We start from the raw sequence: 16674 nt of genomic DNA, 5'->3' as shown, positions 1-16674 counted from the left end.
TCTGCACTAACAATACAAAATTATTAGTAAAAAGTAAGACGTGCCAGGAAAAAAAAAACCCACATAAGTATTGCATTGACCAGGAATCAATCGCAGGTCAACTGCTTGGAAGGCAGGTTTGCTCACCACTATACCAAAAATGCTTAAGGTACCCAGCATTTTTTTCACATTTTCTGCACTAACCCTACAAAATTGTTAGTAAAAATTATGACGTGCCTGAAAAAAAAACACACCCATGTTTTGCATTGGCCGGGAATCGAACCCGGGTCAACTGCTTGGAAGACAGCTATGCTCATCACTGTACCACCAATGCTTACAGGATCAGCTTTTTTTTTTACATTTTCTGCACTAACATTACAAAATAGTTTGTAAAATGTATGATATGCCAGAAATAAAACTACATAAGTATTGCATTGGCCGGGAATCGAACCCGGGTCAACTGCTTGGGAAGCAGCTATGCTCACCACTATACCACCAATGCATGAACCAACTTGACTGGTTTGGGATTATGGCCGTTAAATCTGCTAAAGTTTTACTTAGAAAAAGGAGGACTGAATATGTCTTGAAAGAGCCAATTACTAAAAAGTTTAAAAACAAGGCAAAGCATTGTCCAAAACTCAAAGATGAATTCTTGTGAATCAGCTATGGAGCTTTTCCACCAATTCTTACAATTCTCTCAATTAGTTTCACTTTTTTGCAATAAGGTAACTAAACTCTTACCAAGAAAGAAAGTACACTATGAGCCTTAGCTCAAACAGATTACAAAGAGTCAACAGCAGCACCAAATTCCCCCTAAACACCTCTGCCATTTTTGGCATTTTTAACACTAACACTAAAGACAGAGGAGTTTTTGGAATCGGTTATGTAGCTTTTCCACCTCTGCCTACAAATTCTCTCAATTAGCTTTGCTTTCTGCCCACTAAGGTAGCTAAAGTGTTACCAAGAAAGAAATAAAAGCATAAGCCTTAGCACAGAAAGTGAAAAAGATTCCAAACACCACCAAATGGAAAAAAAACATGAGTTCTTCAAGAATTAAACTATGGCCTATTGTTTTAAAAGCAACTACACCCACCAGCATAACACCAATGCCAACCCTGACATTGCTTTCGTATTGGAGACTAACCCTACAAAGTATTTAATCAACAACTGAAGAGCAGAAGATCAGTTAGATGAGACAGTTGAAAAAAATCGAAGAAATATTCTCTTCAATATTTTTCTCATTTTCGTGGTTGCTAAACTCTAAGGAGAAAGAAGAGCATGAGCCTTAACACGAAAAATTAAAACAGACTAAAAGCATCACCAAATGTGAAAAACAATTCATGCGTTGGCCAGGAATCGAACCTGGGTGAACAGCTTGGAAGGCAGCTATGCTCACCACTATACCACCAACACTTACAGAAGCCATTTTTTTTCTTACATTTTCTGCACTAACAATACAAAATTATTAGTAAAAAGTAAGACGTGCCAGGAAAAAAAAAACCCACATAAGTATTGCATTGACCAGGAATCAATCGCAGGTCAACTGCTTGGAAGGCAGGTTTGCTCACCACTATACCAAAAATGCTTAAGGTACCCAGCATTTTTTTCACATTTTCTGCACTAACCCTACAAAATTGTTAGTGAAAATTATGACGTGCCTGAATAAAAAACACACCCATGTTTTGCATTGGCCGGGAATCGAACCCGGGTCAACTGCTTGGAAGGCAGCTATGCTCACCACTATACCACCAATGCTTACAGGATCAGCTTTTTTTTTTACATTTTCTGCACTAACATTACAAAATAGTTTGTAAAATGTATGATATGCCAGAAATAAAACTACATAAGTATTGCATTGGCCGGGAATCGAACCCGGGTCAACTGCTTGGGAAGCAGCTATGCTCACCACTATACCACCAATGCATGAACCAGCTTGACTGGTTTGGGATTATGGCCGTTAAATCTGCTAAAGTTTTACTTAGAAAAAGGAGGACTGAATATGTCTTGAAAGAGCCAATTACTAAAAAGTTTAAAAACAAGGCAAAGCATTGTCCAAAACTCAAAGATGAATTCTTGTGAATCAGCTATGGAGCTTTTCCACCAATTCTTACAATTCTCTCAATTATTTTCACTTTTTTGCCAATAAGGTAACTAAACTCTTACCAAGAAAGAAAGTACACTATGAGCCTTAGCTAAAAACAATTACAAAGAGTCAGCACCAGCACCAAATTACCCCTAAAGAACTCTGCCATTTTTGGCATTTTTAACACTAACTCTAAAGACAGAGGAGTTTTTGGAATCAGTTATGTAGCTTTTCCACCTATGCCTACAAATTCTCTCAATTAGCTTTGCTTTTTGCCAACTAAGGTAGCTAAAGTGTTACCAAGAAAGAAATAAAAGCATAAGCCTTAGCACAAAAAGTGAAAAAGAGTCCAAACACCACCAAATGCAAAAAAACAATGAGTTCTTCAAGAATTAAACTATGGCCTATTGTTTTAAAAGCAACTACACCCACCAGCATAACACCAATGCCAACCCTGACATTGCTTTCGTATTGGAGACTAACCCTACAAAGTATTTAATCAACAACTGAAGAGCAGAAGATCAGTTAGATGAGACAGTTGAAAAAAATCTAAGAAATATTCTCTTCAATTTTTTTCTCATTTTCGTGGTTGCTAAACTCTAAGAAGAAAGAAGAGCATGAGCCTTAACACGAAAAATTAAAACAGACTAAAAGCATCACCAAATGTGAAAAACAATTCATGCATTGGCCAGGAATCGAACCCGGTTCAACTACTTGGAAGGCAGCTATGCTCACCACTATACCACCAACACTTACAGAAGCCATGTTTTTTTCTTACATTTTCTGCACTAACAATACAAAATTATTAGTAAAAAGTAAGACGTGCCAGGAAAAAAAAAACCCACATAAGTATTGCATTGACCAGGAATCAATCGCAGGTCAACTGCTTGGAAGGCAGGTTTGCTCACCACTATACCAAAAATGCTTAAGGTACCCAGCATTTTTTTCACATTTTCTGCACTAACCCTACAAAATTGTTAGTAAAAATTATGACCTGCCTGAAAAAAAAATACACCCATGTTTTGCATTGGCCGGGAATCGAACCCGGGTCAACTGCTTGGAAGGCAGCTATGCTCACCACTATACCACCAATGCTTACAGGATCAGCTTTTTTTTTTACATTTTCTGCACTAACATTACAAAATAGTTTGTAAAATGTATGATATGCCAGAAATAAAACTACTTAAGTATTGCATTGGCTGGGAATCGAACCCGGGTCAACTGCTTGGGAAGCAGCTATGCTCACCACTATACCACCAATGCATGAACCCACTTGACTGGTTTGGGATTATGGCCGTTAACTCTGCTAAAGTTTTACTTAGAAAAAGGAGGACTGAATATGTCTTGAAAGAGCCAATTACTAAAAAGTTTAAAAACAAGGCAAAGCATTGTCCAAAACTCAAAGATGAATTCTTGTTAATCAGCTATGGAGCTTTTCCACCAATTCTTACAATTCTCTCAATTAGTTTCACTTTTTTGACAATAAGGTAACTAAACTCTTACCAATAAAGAAAGTACACTATGAGCCTTAGCTCAAACAGATTACAAAGAGTCAACAGCAGCACCAAATTCCCCCTAAAGACCTCTGCCATTTTTGGCATTTTTAACACTAACTCTAAAGACAGAGGAGTTTTTGGAATCAGTTATGTAGCTTTTCCACCTCTGCCTACAAATTCTCTCAATTAGCTTTGCTTTCTGCCCACTAAGGTAGCTAAAGTGTTACCAAGAAAGAAATAAAAGCATAAGCCTTAGCACAGAAAGTGAAAAAGATTCCAAACACCACCAAATGGAAAAAAACAATGAGTTATTCAAGAATTAAACTATGGCCTATGGTTTTAAAAGCAACTACACCCACCAGCATAACAACAATGCCAACCCTGACATTGCTTTCGTATTGGAGACTAACCCTACAAAGTATTTAATCAACAACTGAAGAGCAGAAGATCAGTTACATGAGACAGTTGAAAAAAATCTAAGAAATATTCTCTTCAATTTTTTTCTCATTTTCGTGGTTGCTAAACTCTAAGAAGAAAGAAGAGCATGAGCCTTAACACGAAAAATTAAAACAGACTAAAGGCATCACCAAATGTGAAAAACAATTCATGCGTTGGCCAGGAATCGAACCTGGGTCAACAGCTTGGAAGGCAGCTATGCTCACCACTATACCACCAACACTTACAGAAGCCATGTTTTTTTCTTACATTTTCTGCACTAACAATACAAAATTATTAGTAAAAAGTAAGACGTGCCAGGAAAAAAAAAACCCACATAAGTATTGCATTGACCAGGAATCAATCGCAGGTCAACTGCTTGGAAGGCAGGTTTGCTCACCACTATACCAAAAATGCTTAAGGTACCCAGCATTTTTTTCACATTTTCTGCACTAACCCTACAAAATTGTTAGTAAAAATTATGACGTGCCTGAAAAAAAAACACACCCATGTTTTGCATTGGCTGGGAATCGAACCCGGGTCAACTGCTTGGAAGGCAGCTAAGCTCACCACTATACCACCAGTGCTTACAGGATCAGCTTTTTTTTTTACATTTTCTGCACTAACATTACAAAATAGTTTGTAAAATGTATGATATGCCAGAAATAAAACTACATAAGTATTGCATTGGCCGGGAATAGAATCCGGGTCAACTGCTTGGGAAGCAGCTATGCTCACCACTATACCACCAATGCATGAACCGACTTGACTGGTTTGGGATTATGGCTGTTAAATCTGCTAAAGTTTTACTTAAAAAAAGGAGGACTGAATATGTCTTGAAAGAGCCAATTACTAAAAAGTTTAAAAACAAGGAAAAGCTTTGTCCAAAACTCAAAGATGAATTCTTGTGAATCAGCTATGGAGCTTTTCCACCAATTTTTACAATTCTCTCAATTATTTTCACTTTTTTGCAATAAGGTAACTAAACTCTTACCAAGAAAGAAAGTACACTATGAGCCTTAGCTCAAACAGATTACAAAGAGTCAAAAGCAGCACCAAATTCCCCCTAAAGACCTCTGCCATTTTTGGCATTTTTAACACTAACTCTAAAGACAGAGGAGTTTTTGGAATCAGTTATGTAGCTTTTCCACCTCTGCCTACAAATTCTCTCAATTAGCTTTGCTTTCTGCCCACTAAGGTAGCTAAAGTGTTACCAAGAAAGAAATAAAAGCATAAGCCTTAGCACAGAAAGTGAAAAAGATTCCAAACACCACCAAATGCAAAAAAACAATGAGTTCTTCAAGAATTAAACTATGGCCTATTGTTTTAAAAGCAACTACACCCACCAGCATAACACCAATGCCAACCCTCACATTGCTTTCGTATTGGAGACTAACCCTACAAAGTATTTAATCAACAACTGAAGAGCAGAAGATCAGTTAGATGAGACAGTTGAAAAAAATCGAAGAAATATTCTCTTCAATATTTTTCTCATTTTCGTGGTTGCTAAACTCTAAGAAGAAAGAAGAGCATGAGCCTTAACACGAAAAATTAAAACAGACTAAAAGCATCACCAAATGTGAAAAACAATTCATGCGTTGGCCAGGAATCGAACCTGGGTGAACAGCTTGGAAGGCAGCTATGCTCACCACTATACCACCAACACTTACAGAAGCCATGTTTTTTTCTTACATTTTCTGCACTAACAATACAAAATTATTAGTAAAAAGTAAGACGTGCCAGGAAAAAAAAAACCCACATAAGTATTGCATTGACCAGGAATCAATCGCAGGTCAACTGCTTGGAAGGCAGGTTTGCTCACCACTATACCAAAAATGCTTAAGGTACCCAGCATTTTTTTCACATTTTCTGCACTAACCCTACAAAATTGTTAGTAAAAATTATGACGTGCCTGAAAAAAAAACACACCCATGTTTGGCATTGGCCGGGAATCGAACCCGGGTCAACTGCTTGGAAGGCAGCTATGCTCACCACTATACCACCAATGCTTACAGGATCAGCTTTTTTTTTTACATTTTCTGCACTAACATTACAAAATAGTTTGTAAAATGTATGATATGCCAGAAAAAAAACTACATAAGTATTGCATTGGCCGGGAATCGAACCCGGGTCAACTGCTTGGGAAGCAGCTATGCTCACCACTATACCACCAATGCATGAACCAGCTTGACTGGTTTGGGATTATGGCCGTTAAATCTGCTAAAGTTTTACTTAGAAAAAGGAGGACTGAATATGTCTTGAAAGAGCCAATTACTAAAAAGTTTAAAAACAAGGCAAAGCATTGTCCAAAACTCAAAGATGAATTCTTGTGAATCAGCTATGGAGGTTTCCACCAATTCTTACAATTCTCTCAATTAGTTTCACTTTTTTGACAATAAGGTAACTAAACTCTTACCAAGAAAGAAAGTAAACTATGAGCCTTAACTCAAACAGATTACAAAGAGTCAACAGCAGCACCAAATTCCCCCTAAAGACCGCTGCCATTTTTGGCATTTTTAACACTAACTCTAAAGACAGAGGAGTTTTTGGAATCAGTTATGTAGCTTTTCCACCTCTGCCTACAAATTCTCTCAATTAGCTTTGCTTTCTGCCCACTAAGGTACCTAAAGTGTTACCAAGAAAGAAATAAAAGCATAAGCCTTAGCACAGAAAGTGAAAAAGATTCCAAACACCACCAAATGCAAAAAAACAATGAGTTCTTCAAGAATTAAACTATAGCCTATTGTTTTAAAAGCAACTACACCCACCAGCATAACACCAATGCCCACCCTGACATTGCTTTCGTATTGGAGACTAACCCTACAAAGTATTTAACCAACAACTGAAGAGCAGAAGATCAGTTAGATGAAACAGTTGAAAAAAATCTAAGAAATATTCTCTTCAATTTTTTTCTCATTTTTGTGGTTGCTAAACTCTAAGAAGAAAGAAGAGCATGAGCCTTAACACGAAAAATTAAAACAGACTAAAAGCATCACCAAATGTGAAAAACAATTCATGCGTCGGCCAGGAATCGAACCTGGGTCAACAGCTTGGAAGGCAGCTATGCTCACCACTATACCACCAACACTTACAGAAGCCATGTTTTTTTCTTACCTTTTCTGCACTAACAATACAAAATTATTAGTAAAAAGTAAGACGTGCCAGGAAAAAAAAAACCCACATAAGTATTGCATTGACCAGGAATCAATCGCAGGTCAACTGCTTGGAAGGCAGGTTTGCTCACCACTATACCAAAAATGCTTAAGGTACCCAGCATTTTTTTCACATTTTCTGCACTAACCCTACAAAATTGTTAGTAAAAATTATGACGTGCCTGAAAAAAAAACACACCCATGTTTTGCATTGGCCGGGAATCGAACCCGGGTCAACTGCTTGGAAGACAGCTATGCTCATCACTGTACCACCAATGCTTACAGGATCAGCTTTTTTTTTTACATTTTCTGCACTAACATTACAAAATAGTTTGTAAAATGTATGATATGCCAGAAATAAAACTACATAAGTATTGCATTGGCCGGGAATCGAACCCGGGTCAACTGCTTGGGAAGCAGCTATGCTCACCACTATACCACCAATGCATGAACCAACTTGACTGGTTTGGGATTATGGCCGTTAAATCTGCTAAAGTTTTACTTAGAAAAAGGAGGACTGAATATGTCTTGAAAGAGCCAATTACTAAAAAGTTTAAAAACAAGGCAAAGCATTGTCCAAAACTCAAAGATGAATTCTTGTGAATCAGCTATGGAGCTTTTCCACCAATTCTTACAATTCTCTCAATTAGTTTCACTTTTTTGACAATAAGGTAACTAAACTCTTACCAAGAAAGAAAGTACACTATGAGCCTTAGCTCAAACAGATTACAAAGAGTCAACAGCAGCACCAAATTCCCCCTAAAGACCTCTGCCATTTTTGGCATTTTTAACACTAACTCTAAAGACAGAGGAGTTTTTGGAATCAGTTATGTAGCTTTTCCACCTCTGCCTACAAATTCTCTCAATTAGCTTTGCTTTCTGCCCACTAAGGTAGCTAAAGTGTTACCAAGAAAGAAATAAAAGCATAAGCCTTAGCACAGAAAGTGAAAAAGATTCCAAACACCACCAAATGCAAAAAAAACAATGAGTTCTTCAAGAATTAAACTATAGCCTATTGTTTTAAAAGCAACTACACCCACCAGCATAACACCAATGCCCACCCTGACATTGCTTTCGTATTGGAGACTAACCCTACAAAGTATTTAATCAACAACTGAAGAGCAGAAGATCAGTTAGATGAAACAGTTGAAAAAAATCTAAGAAATATTCTCTTCAATTTTTTTCTCATTTTCGTGGTTGCTAAACTCTAAGAAGAAAGAAGAGCATGAGCCTTAACACGAAAAATTAAAACAGACTAAAAGCATCACCAAATGTGAAAAACAATTCATGCGTTGGCCAGGAATCGAACCTGGGTCAACAGCTTGGAACGCAGTTATGCTCACCACTATACCACCAACACTTACAGAAGCCATGTTTTTTTCTTACATTTTCTGCACTAACAATACAAAATTATTAGTAAAAAGTAAGACGTGCCAGGAAAAAAAAAACCCACATAAGTATTGCATTGACCAGGAATCAATCGCAGGTCAACTGCTTGGAAGGCAGGTTTGCTCACCACTATACCAAAAATGCTTAAGGTACCCAGCATTTTTTTCACATTTTCTGCACTAACCCTACAAAATTGTTAGTAAAAATTATGACGTGCCTGAAAAAAAAACACACCCATGTTTTGCATTGGCAAGGAATCGAACCCGGGTCAACTGCTTGGAAGGCAGCTATGCTCACCACTATACCACCAATGCTTACAGGATCAGCTTTTTTTTTTACATTTTCTGCACAAACATTACAAAATAGTTTGTAAAATGTATGATATGCCAGAAATAAAACTACATAAGTATTGCATTGGCCGGGAATCGAACCCGGGTCAACTGCTTGGGAAGCAGCTATGCTCACCACTATACCACCAATGCATGAACCAGCTTGACTGGTTTGGGATTATGGCCGTTAAATCTGCTAAAGTTTTACTTAGAAAAAGGAGGACTGAATATGTCTTGAAAGAGCCAATTACTAAAAAGTTTAAAAACAAGGCAAAGCATTGTCCAAAACTCAAAGATGAATTCTTGTGAATCAGCTATGGAGCTTTTCCACCAATTCTTACAATTCTCTCAATTAGTTTCACTTTTTTGACAATAAGGTAACTAAACTCTTACCAAGAAAGAAAGTACACTATGAGCCTTAGCTCAAACAGATTACAAAGAGTCAACAGCAGCACCAAATTCCCCCTAAAGACCGCTGCCATTTTTGGCATTTTTAACACTAACTCTAAAGACAGAGGAGTTTTTGGAATCAGTTATGTAGCTTTTCCACCTCTGCCTACAAATTCTCTCAATTAGCTTTGCTTTCTGCCCACTAAGGTACCTAAAGTGTTACCAAGAAAGAAATAAAAGCATAAGCCTTAGCACAGAAAGTGAAAAAGATTCCAAACACCACCAAATGCAAAAAAACAATGAGTTCTTCAAGAATTAAACTATAGCCTATTGTTTTAAAAGCAACTACACCCACCAGCATAACACCAATGCCCACCCTGACATTGCTTTCGTATTGGAGACTAACCCTACAAAGTATTTAACCAACAACTGAAGAGCAGAAGATCAGTTAGATGAAACAGTTGAAAAAAATCTAAGAAATATTCTCTTCAATTTTTTTCTCATTTTCGTGGTTGCTAAACTCTAAGAAGAAAGAAGAGCATGAGCCTTAACACGAAAAATTAAAACAGACTAAAAGCATCACCAAATGTGAAAAACAATTCATGCGTTGGCCAGGAATCGAACCTGGGTCAACAGCTTGGAAGGCAGCTATGCTCACCACTATACCACCAACACTTACAGAAGCCATGTTTTTTTCTTACATTTTCTGCACTAACAATACAAAATTATTAGTAAAAAGTAAGACGTGCCAGGAAAAAAAAAACCCACATAAGTATTGCATTGACCAGGAATCAATCGCAGGTCAACTGCTTGGAAGGCAGGTTTGCTCACCACTATACCAAAAATGCTTAAGGTACCCAGCATTTTTTTCACATTTTCTGCACTAACCCTACAAAATTGTTAGTAAAAATTATGACGTGCCTGAAAAAAAAACACACCCATGTTTTGCATTGGCCGGGAATCGAACCCGGGTCAACTGCTTGGAAGACAGCTATGCTCATCACTGTACCACCAATGCTTACAGGATCAGCTTTTTTTTTTACATTTTCTGCACTAACATTACAAAATAGTTTGTAAAATGTATGATATGCCAGAAATAAAACTACATAAGTATTGCATTGGCCGGGAATCGAACCCGGGTCAACTGCTTGGGAAGCAGCTATGCTCACCACTATACCACCAATGCATGAACCAACTTGACTGGTTTGGGATTATGGCCGTTAAATCTGCTAAAGTTTTACTTAGAAAAAGGAGGACTGAATATGTCTTGAAAGAGCAAATTACTAAAAAGTTTAAAAACAAGGCAAAGCATTGTCCAAAACTCAAAGATGAATTCTTGTGAATCAGCTATGGAGCTTTTCCACCAATTCTTACAATTCTCTCAATTAGTTTCACTTTTTTGACAATAAGGTAACTAAACTCTTACCAAGAAAGAAAGTACACTATGAGCCTTAGCTCAAACAGATTACAAAGAGTCAACAGCAGCACCAAATTCCCCCTAAACACCTCTGCCATTTTTGGCATTTTTAACACTAACTCTAAAGACAGAGGAGTTTTTGGAATCAGTTATGTAGCTTTTCCACCTCTGCCTACAAATTCTCTTAATTAGCTTTGCTTTCTGCCCACTAAGGTAGCTAAAGTGTTACCAAGAAAGAAATAAAAGCATAAGCCTTAGCACAGAAAGTGAAAAAGATTCCAAACACCACCAAATGCAAAAAAACAATGAGTTCTTCAAGAATTAAACTATAGCCTATTGTTTTAAAAGCAACTACACCCACCAGCATAACACCAATGCCCACCCTGACATTGCTTTCGTATTGGAGACTAACCCTACAAAGTATTTAACCAACAACTGAAGAGCAGAAGATCAGTTAGATGAAACAGTTGAAAAAAATCTAAGAAATATTCTCTTCAATTTTTTTCTCATTTTCGTGGTTGCTAAACTCTAAGAAGAAAGAAGAGCATGAGCCTTAACACGAAAAATTAAAACAGACTAAAAGCATCACCAAATGTGAAAAACAATTCATGCGTTGGCCAGGAATCGAACCTGGGTCAACAGCTTAGAAGGCAGCTATGCTCACCACTATACCATCAACACTTACAGAAGCCATGTTTTTTTCTTACATTTTCTGCACTAACAATACAAAATTATTAGTAAAAAGTAAGACGTGCCAGGAAAAAAAAAACCCACATAAGTATTGCATTGACCAGGAATCAATCGCAGGTCAACTGCTTGGAAGGCAGGTTTGCTCACCACTATACCAAAAATGCTTAAGGTACCCAGCATTTTTTTCACATTTTCTGCACTAACCCTACAAAATTGTTAGTAAAAATTATGACGTGCCTGAAAAAAAAACACACCCATGTTTTGCATTGGCCGGGAATCGAACCCGGGTCAACTGCTTGGAAGACAGCTATGCTCATCACTGTACCACCAATGCTTACAGGATCAGCTTTTTTTTTTACATTTTCTGCACTAACATTACAAAATAGTTTGTAAAATGTATGATATGCCAGAAATAAAACTACATAAGTATTGCATTGGCCGGGAATCGAACCTGGGTCAACTGCTTGGGAAGCAGCTATGCTCACCACTATACCACCAATGCATGAACCAACTTGACTGGTTTGGGATTATGGCCGTTAAATCTGCTAAAGTTTTACTTAGAAAAAGGAGGACTGAATATGTCTTGAAAGAGCAAATTACTAAAAAGTTTAAAAACAAAGCAAAGCATTGTCCAAAACTCAAAGATGAATTCTTGTGAATCAGCTATGGAGCTTTTCCACCAATTCTTACAATTCTCTCAATTAGTTTCACTTTTTTGACAATAAGGTAACTAAACTCTTACCAAGAAAGAAAGTACACTATGAGCCTTAGCTCAAACAGATTACAAAGAGTCAACAGCAGCACCAAATTCCCCCTAAACACCTCTGCCATTTTTGGCATTTTTAACACTAACTCTAAAGACAGAGGAGTTTTTGGAATCGGTTATGTAGCTTTTCCACCTCTGCCTACAAATTCTCTCAATTAGCTTTGCTTTCTGCCCACTAAGGTAGCTAAAGTGTTACCAAGAAAGAAATAAAAGCATAAGCCTTACCACAGAAAGTGAAAAAGATTCCAAACACCACCAAATACAAATAAACAATGAGTTCTTCAAGAATTAAACTATGGCCTATTGTTTTAAAAGCAACTACACCCACCAGCATAACACCAATGCCAACCCTGACATTGCTTTCGTATTGGAGACTAACCCTACAAAGTATTTAATCAACAACTGAAGAGCAGAAGATCAGTTAGATGAGACAGTTGAAAAAAATCTAAGAAATATACTCTTCAATTTTTTTCTCATTTTCGTGGTTGCTAAACTCTAAGATGACAGAAGAGCATGAGCCTTAACATGAAAAATTTAAACAGACTAAACGCATCACCAAATGTGAAAAACAATTCATGCATTGGCTGGGAATCGAACCCAGGTCAACTGCTTGGAAGGCAGCTATGCTCACCACTATACCACCAACACTTACAGAAGCCATGTTTTTTTCTTACATTTTCTGCACTAACATTACAAAATTATTAGTAAAAAGTAAGACGTGCCAGGAAAAAAAAACCCACATAAGTATTGCATTGGCCAGGAATCAAACCCGGGTCAACTGCTTGGGAAGCAGCTATGCTCACCACTATACCACCAATGCACGAACCAACTTGACTGGTTTGGGATTATGGCTGTTAAATCTGCTAAAGTTTTACTTAAAAAAGGAGGACTGAATATGTCTTGAAAGAGCCAATTACTAAAAAGTTTAAAAACAATGCAAAGCATTGTCCAAAACTCAAAGATGAATTCTTGTGAATCAGCTATGGAGCTTTTCCACCAATTCTTACAATTCTCTCAATTTTTTTCACTTTTTTGCCAATAAGGTAACTAAACTCTTACCAAGAAAGAATGTACACTATGAGCCTTAGCTCAAAAAGATTACAAAGAGTCAGCACCAGCACCAAATTCCCCCTAAAGACCTCTGCCATTTTTGGCATTTTTAAAACTAACTCTAAAGACAGAGGAGTTTTTGGAATCAGTTATGTAGCTTTTCCACCTCTGCCTACAAATTTTCTCAATTAGCTTTGCTTTTTGCCAACTAAGGTAGCTAAAGTGTTACCAAGAAAGAAATAAAAGCATAAGCCTTAGCACATAAAGTGAAAAAGAGTCCAAACACCACCAAATGCAAAAAAACAATGAGTTCTTCAAGAATTAAACTATGGCCTATTGTTTTAAAAGCAACTACACCCACCAGCATAACACCAATGCCAACCCTGACATTGCTTTCATATTGGAGACTAACCCTAGAAAGTGCTTAAACAACAACTGAAGAGCAGAAGATCAGTTAGATGAGACAGTTGAAAAAAAGCTAAGAAATATTCTCTTCAATTATTTTCTCATTTTCGTGGTTGCTAAACTCTAAGAAGAAAGAAGAGCCTGAGACTTAACACGAAAAATTAAAACAGACTAAAAGCTTCACCAAATGTGAAAAACAATTCATGCGTTGGCTGAGAATCAAACTCGGGTCAACTACTTGAAAGGCAGCGATTCTCACCACTATACCACCAACACTTACAGAAGCCATGTTTTTTTCTTACATTTTCTGCACTAACAATACAAAATTATTAGTAAAAAGTAAGACGTGCCAGGAAAAAAAAACCCACATAAGTATTGCATTGACCAGGAATCAATCGCAGGTCAACTGCTTGGAAGGCAAGTTTGCCCACCACTATACCAAAAATGCTTAAGGTACCCAGCATTTTTTTCACATTTTCTGTACTAACCCTACAAAATTGTTAGTAAAAAGTATGACGTACCTGAAAAAAAAAAACACCGATGTTTTGTATTGGCCGGGAAATGAACCCGGATTAACTGCTTGGAAGGCAGCTATGCTCACCACTATACCACCAATGCTTAAAGGGTCAGCTTTTTTTTTACATTTTCTGCACTAACATTACAAAATAGTTTGTAAAATGTATGGTATGCCAGAAATAAAACTACATAAGTATTGCATTGGCCGGGAATCGAACACGAGTCAACTGCTTGGGAAGCAGCTATGCTCACCACTATACCACCAATGCATGAACCAACTTGACTGGTTTGGGATTATGGCTGTTAAATGTGCTAAAGTTTTACTTAAAAAAATGAGGACTGAATATGTCTTGAAAGAGCCAATTACTAAAAAGTTTAAAAACAAGGCAAAGCATTGTCCAAAACTCAAAGATGAATTCTTGTGAATCAGCTATGGAGCTTTTCCACCAATTCTTACAATTCTCTCAATTATTTTCACTTTTTTGCCAATAAGGTAACTAAACTCTTACCAAGAAAGAAAGTACACTATGAGCCTTAGCTCAAAAAGATTACAAAGAGTCAGAACCAGCACCAAATTACCCCTAAAGACCTCTGTCATTTTTGGCATTTTTAACACTAACTCTAAAGACAGAAGAGTTTTTGGAATCAGTTAAGTAGCTTTTCCACCTCTGCCTACAAATTCTATCAATTAGTTTGCTTTTTGCCAACTAAGGTAGCTAAAGTGTTACCAAGAAAGAAATAAAAGCATAAGCCTTAGCACAGAAAGTGAAAAAGAGTCCAAACACCACCAAATGCAAAAAACAATGAGTTCTTCAAGAATTAAACTATGGCCTATTGTTTTAAAAGCAACTACACCCACCAGCATAACACCAATGCCAACCCTGACATTGCTTTCATATTGGAGACTAACCCTACAAAGTGTTTAATCAACAACTGAAGAGCAGAAGATCAGTTAGATGAGACAGTTGAAAAAAAGCTAAGAAATATTCTCTTCAATTTTTTTCTCATTTTCGTGGTTGCTAAACTCTAAGAAGAAAGAAGAGCCTGAGACTTAACACGAAAAATTAAAACAGGCTAAAAGCATCACCAAATGTGAAAAACTATTCATGCGTTGGCTGAGAATCAAACTCGGGTAAACTACTTGGAAGGCAGCGATGCTCACCACTATACCACCAACACTTACAGAAGCCGTGTTTTTTTCTTACATTTTCTGCACTAATAATACGAAATTATTAGTAAAAAGTAAGACGTGCCAGGAAAAAAAACCCCACATAAGTATTGCATTGACCAGGAATTAATCGCAGGTCAACTGCTTGGAAGGCAGGTTTGCTCACCACTATACCAAAAATGCTTAAGGTACCCAGCATTTTTTTCACATTTTCTGCACTAACCCTACAAAATTGTTAGTAAAAAGTATGGCGTGACCGAAAAAAAAAAACACCAATGCTGGGTGTTGGCTGGGAATTGAACCCGAGTCAACTGCTTGGAAAGCAGCTATGCTCACCACTATACCACCAATGCTTACAAGGACAGCTTTTTTTTTTACATTTTCTGCACTAACATTACAAAATAGTTTGTAAAATGTATGATATGCCAGAAATAAAACTACATAAGTATTGCTTTGGCTGGAAATCGAACCCGGGTCAACTGCTTGGGAAGCAGCTATGCTCACCACAATACCACCAATGCATGAACCCACTTGACTGGTTTGGGATTTTGGCTGAAAAATCTGCTAAAGTTTTACTTAAAAAAGGAGGACTGACTATGTCTTGAAAGAGCCAATTACTAAAAAGTTTAAAAACAAGGCAAAGCATTGTCCAAAACTCAAAGATGAATTCTTGTGAATCAGCTATGTAGCTTTTCCACCAATTCTTACATTTCTCTTAATTATTTTCGCTTTTTTGCCAATAAGGTAACTAAACTCTTACAAAGAAAGAAAGTACACTATGAGCCTTAGCTCAAAAAGATTACAAAGAGTCAGCACCAGCAACAAATTACCCCTAAAGACCTCTGCCATTTTTGGCATTTTTAACACTGACTCTAAAGACAGTGGAGTTTTTGGAATCAGTTATGTAGCTTTTCCACCTCTGCCTACAAATTCTCTCAATTAGCTTTGCTTTTTGCCAACTAAGGTAGCTAAAGTGTTACCAAGAAAGAAATAAAAGCATAAGCCTTAGCACAGAAAGTGAAAAAGAGTCCAAACACCACCAAATGCAAAAAAACAATGAGTTCTTCAAGAATTAAACTATGGCCTATTGTTTTAAAAGCAACTACACCCACCAGCATAACACCAATGCCAACCCTGACATTGCTTTCATATTGGAGACTAACCCTACAAAGTGTTTAATCAACAACTGAAGAGCAGAAGATCAGTTAGATGAGACAGTTGAAAAAAATCTAAGAAATATTCTCTTCAATTTTTTTCTCATTTTCGTGGTTGCTAAACTCTAAGAAAAAAGAAGAGCATGAGCCTTAACACGAAAAATTAAAACAGACTAAAAGCATCACCAAATGTGAAAAACAGTTCATGAGTTGGCCAGGAATTGAACCTGGGTCAACTGCTTGGAAGGCAGCTAT

General features: G+C 37.1%; 18 non-coding genes across 18 annotated transcripts; all 18 read right to left on the bottom strand.

The window, feature by feature from the left end:
- Positions 1 to 241: 241 nt before the first annotated feature.
- On the bottom strand, positions 242 to 313 carry TRNAG-UCC (transfer RNA glycine (anticodon UCC)). Its single transcript has one exon. It is a non-coding gene; the product is annotated as a tRNA-Gly (tRNA).
- Positions 314 to 409: 96 nt separating this feature from the next.
- TRNAG-CCC (transfer RNA glycine (anticodon CCC)) lies at positions 410 to 481 on the bottom strand. Its single transcript has one exon. It is a non-coding gene; the product is annotated as a tRNA-Gly (tRNA).
- A 1181-nt stretch (positions 482 to 1662) lies between these two features.
- On the bottom strand, positions 1663 to 1734 carry TRNAG-UCC (transfer RNA glycine (anticodon UCC)). Its single transcript has one exon. It is a non-coding gene; the product is annotated as a tRNA-Gly (tRNA).
- A 96-nt stretch (positions 1735 to 1830) lies between these two features.
- On the bottom strand, positions 1831 to 1902 carry TRNAG-CCC (transfer RNA glycine (anticodon CCC)). The gene has a single exon. It is a non-coding gene; the product is annotated as a tRNA-Gly (tRNA).
- Positions 1903 to 3085: 1183 nt separating this feature from the next.
- Positions 3086 to 3157, bottom strand: TRNAG-UCC (transfer RNA glycine (anticodon UCC)). The gene has a single exon. It is a non-coding gene; the product is annotated as a tRNA-Gly (tRNA).
- Positions 3158 to 3253: 96 nt separating this feature from the next.
- On the bottom strand, positions 3254 to 3325 carry TRNAG-CCC (transfer RNA glycine (anticodon CCC)). The gene has a single exon. It is a non-coding gene; the product is annotated as a tRNA-Gly (tRNA).
- Positions 3326 to 5930: 2605 nt separating this feature from the next.
- Positions 5931 to 6002, bottom strand: TRNAG-UCC (transfer RNA glycine (anticodon UCC)). Its single transcript has one exon. It is a non-coding gene; the product is annotated as a tRNA-Gly (tRNA).
- Positions 6003 to 6098: 96 nt separating this feature from the next.
- On the bottom strand, positions 6099 to 6170 carry TRNAG-CCC (transfer RNA glycine (anticodon CCC)). The gene has a single exon. It is a non-coding gene; the product is annotated as a tRNA-Gly (tRNA).
- A 1182-nt stretch (positions 6171 to 7352) lies between these two features.
- On the bottom strand, positions 7353 to 7424 carry TRNAG-UCC (transfer RNA glycine (anticodon UCC)). The gene has a single exon. It is a non-coding gene; the product is annotated as a tRNA-Gly (tRNA).
- A 96-nt stretch (positions 7425 to 7520) lies between these two features.
- On the bottom strand, positions 7521 to 7592 carry TRNAG-CCC (transfer RNA glycine (anticodon CCC)). Its single transcript has one exon. It is a non-coding gene; the product is annotated as a tRNA-Gly (tRNA).
- Positions 7593 to 8944: 1352 nt separating this feature from the next.
- On the bottom strand, positions 8945 to 9016 carry TRNAG-CCC (transfer RNA glycine (anticodon CCC)). Its single transcript has one exon. It is a non-coding gene; the product is annotated as a tRNA-Gly (tRNA).
- A 1183-nt stretch (positions 9017 to 10199) lies between these two features.
- On the bottom strand, positions 10200 to 10271 carry TRNAG-UCC (transfer RNA glycine (anticodon UCC)). Its single transcript has one exon. It is a non-coding gene; the product is annotated as a tRNA-Gly (tRNA).
- A 96-nt stretch (positions 10272 to 10367) lies between these two features.
- Positions 10368 to 10439, bottom strand: TRNAG-CCC (transfer RNA glycine (anticodon CCC)). Its single transcript has one exon. It is a non-coding gene; the product is annotated as a tRNA-Gly (tRNA).
- An 840-nt stretch (positions 10440 to 11279) lies between these two features.
- On the bottom strand, positions 11280 to 11351 carry TRNAR-UCU (transfer RNA arginine (anticodon UCU)). The gene has a single exon. It is a non-coding gene; the product is annotated as a tRNA-Arg (tRNA).
- A 271-nt stretch (positions 11352 to 11622) lies between these two features.
- Positions 11623 to 11694, bottom strand: TRNAG-UCC (transfer RNA glycine (anticodon UCC)). Its single transcript has one exon. It is a non-coding gene; the product is annotated as a tRNA-Gly (tRNA).
- A 96-nt stretch (positions 11695 to 11790) lies between these two features.
- TRNAG-CCC (transfer RNA glycine (anticodon CCC)) lies at positions 11791 to 11862 on the bottom strand. The gene has a single exon. It is a non-coding gene; the product is annotated as a tRNA-Gly (tRNA).
- Positions 11863 to 12702: 840 nt separating this feature from the next.
- TRNAG-UCC (transfer RNA glycine (anticodon UCC)) lies at positions 12703 to 12774 on the bottom strand. Its single transcript has one exon. It is a non-coding gene; the product is annotated as a tRNA-Gly (tRNA).
- A 100-nt stretch (positions 12775 to 12874) lies between these two features.
- TRNAG-CCC (transfer RNA glycine (anticodon CCC)) lies at positions 12875 to 12946 on the bottom strand. Its single transcript has one exon. It is a non-coding gene; the product is annotated as a tRNA-Gly (tRNA).
- Between the last annotated feature and the right edge of the window lie 3728 nt (positions 12947 to 16674).

Source organism: Phyllobates terribilis, unplaced genomic scaffold (assembly GCF_046119375.1).
Source record: "Phyllobates terribilis strain yellow unplaced genomic scaffold, ASM4611937v1 Scaffold_3__8_contigs__length_932513732, whole genome shotgun sequence".
NCBI classification, from domain to species: domain Eukaryota; kingdom Metazoa; phylum Chordata; class Amphibia; order Anura; family Dendrobatidae; genus Phyllobates; species Phyllobates terribilis.
The sequence above is the reverse complement of the archived record's forward strand: the minus strand, read 5'-3'. Positions and strand labels throughout refer to the sequence as shown.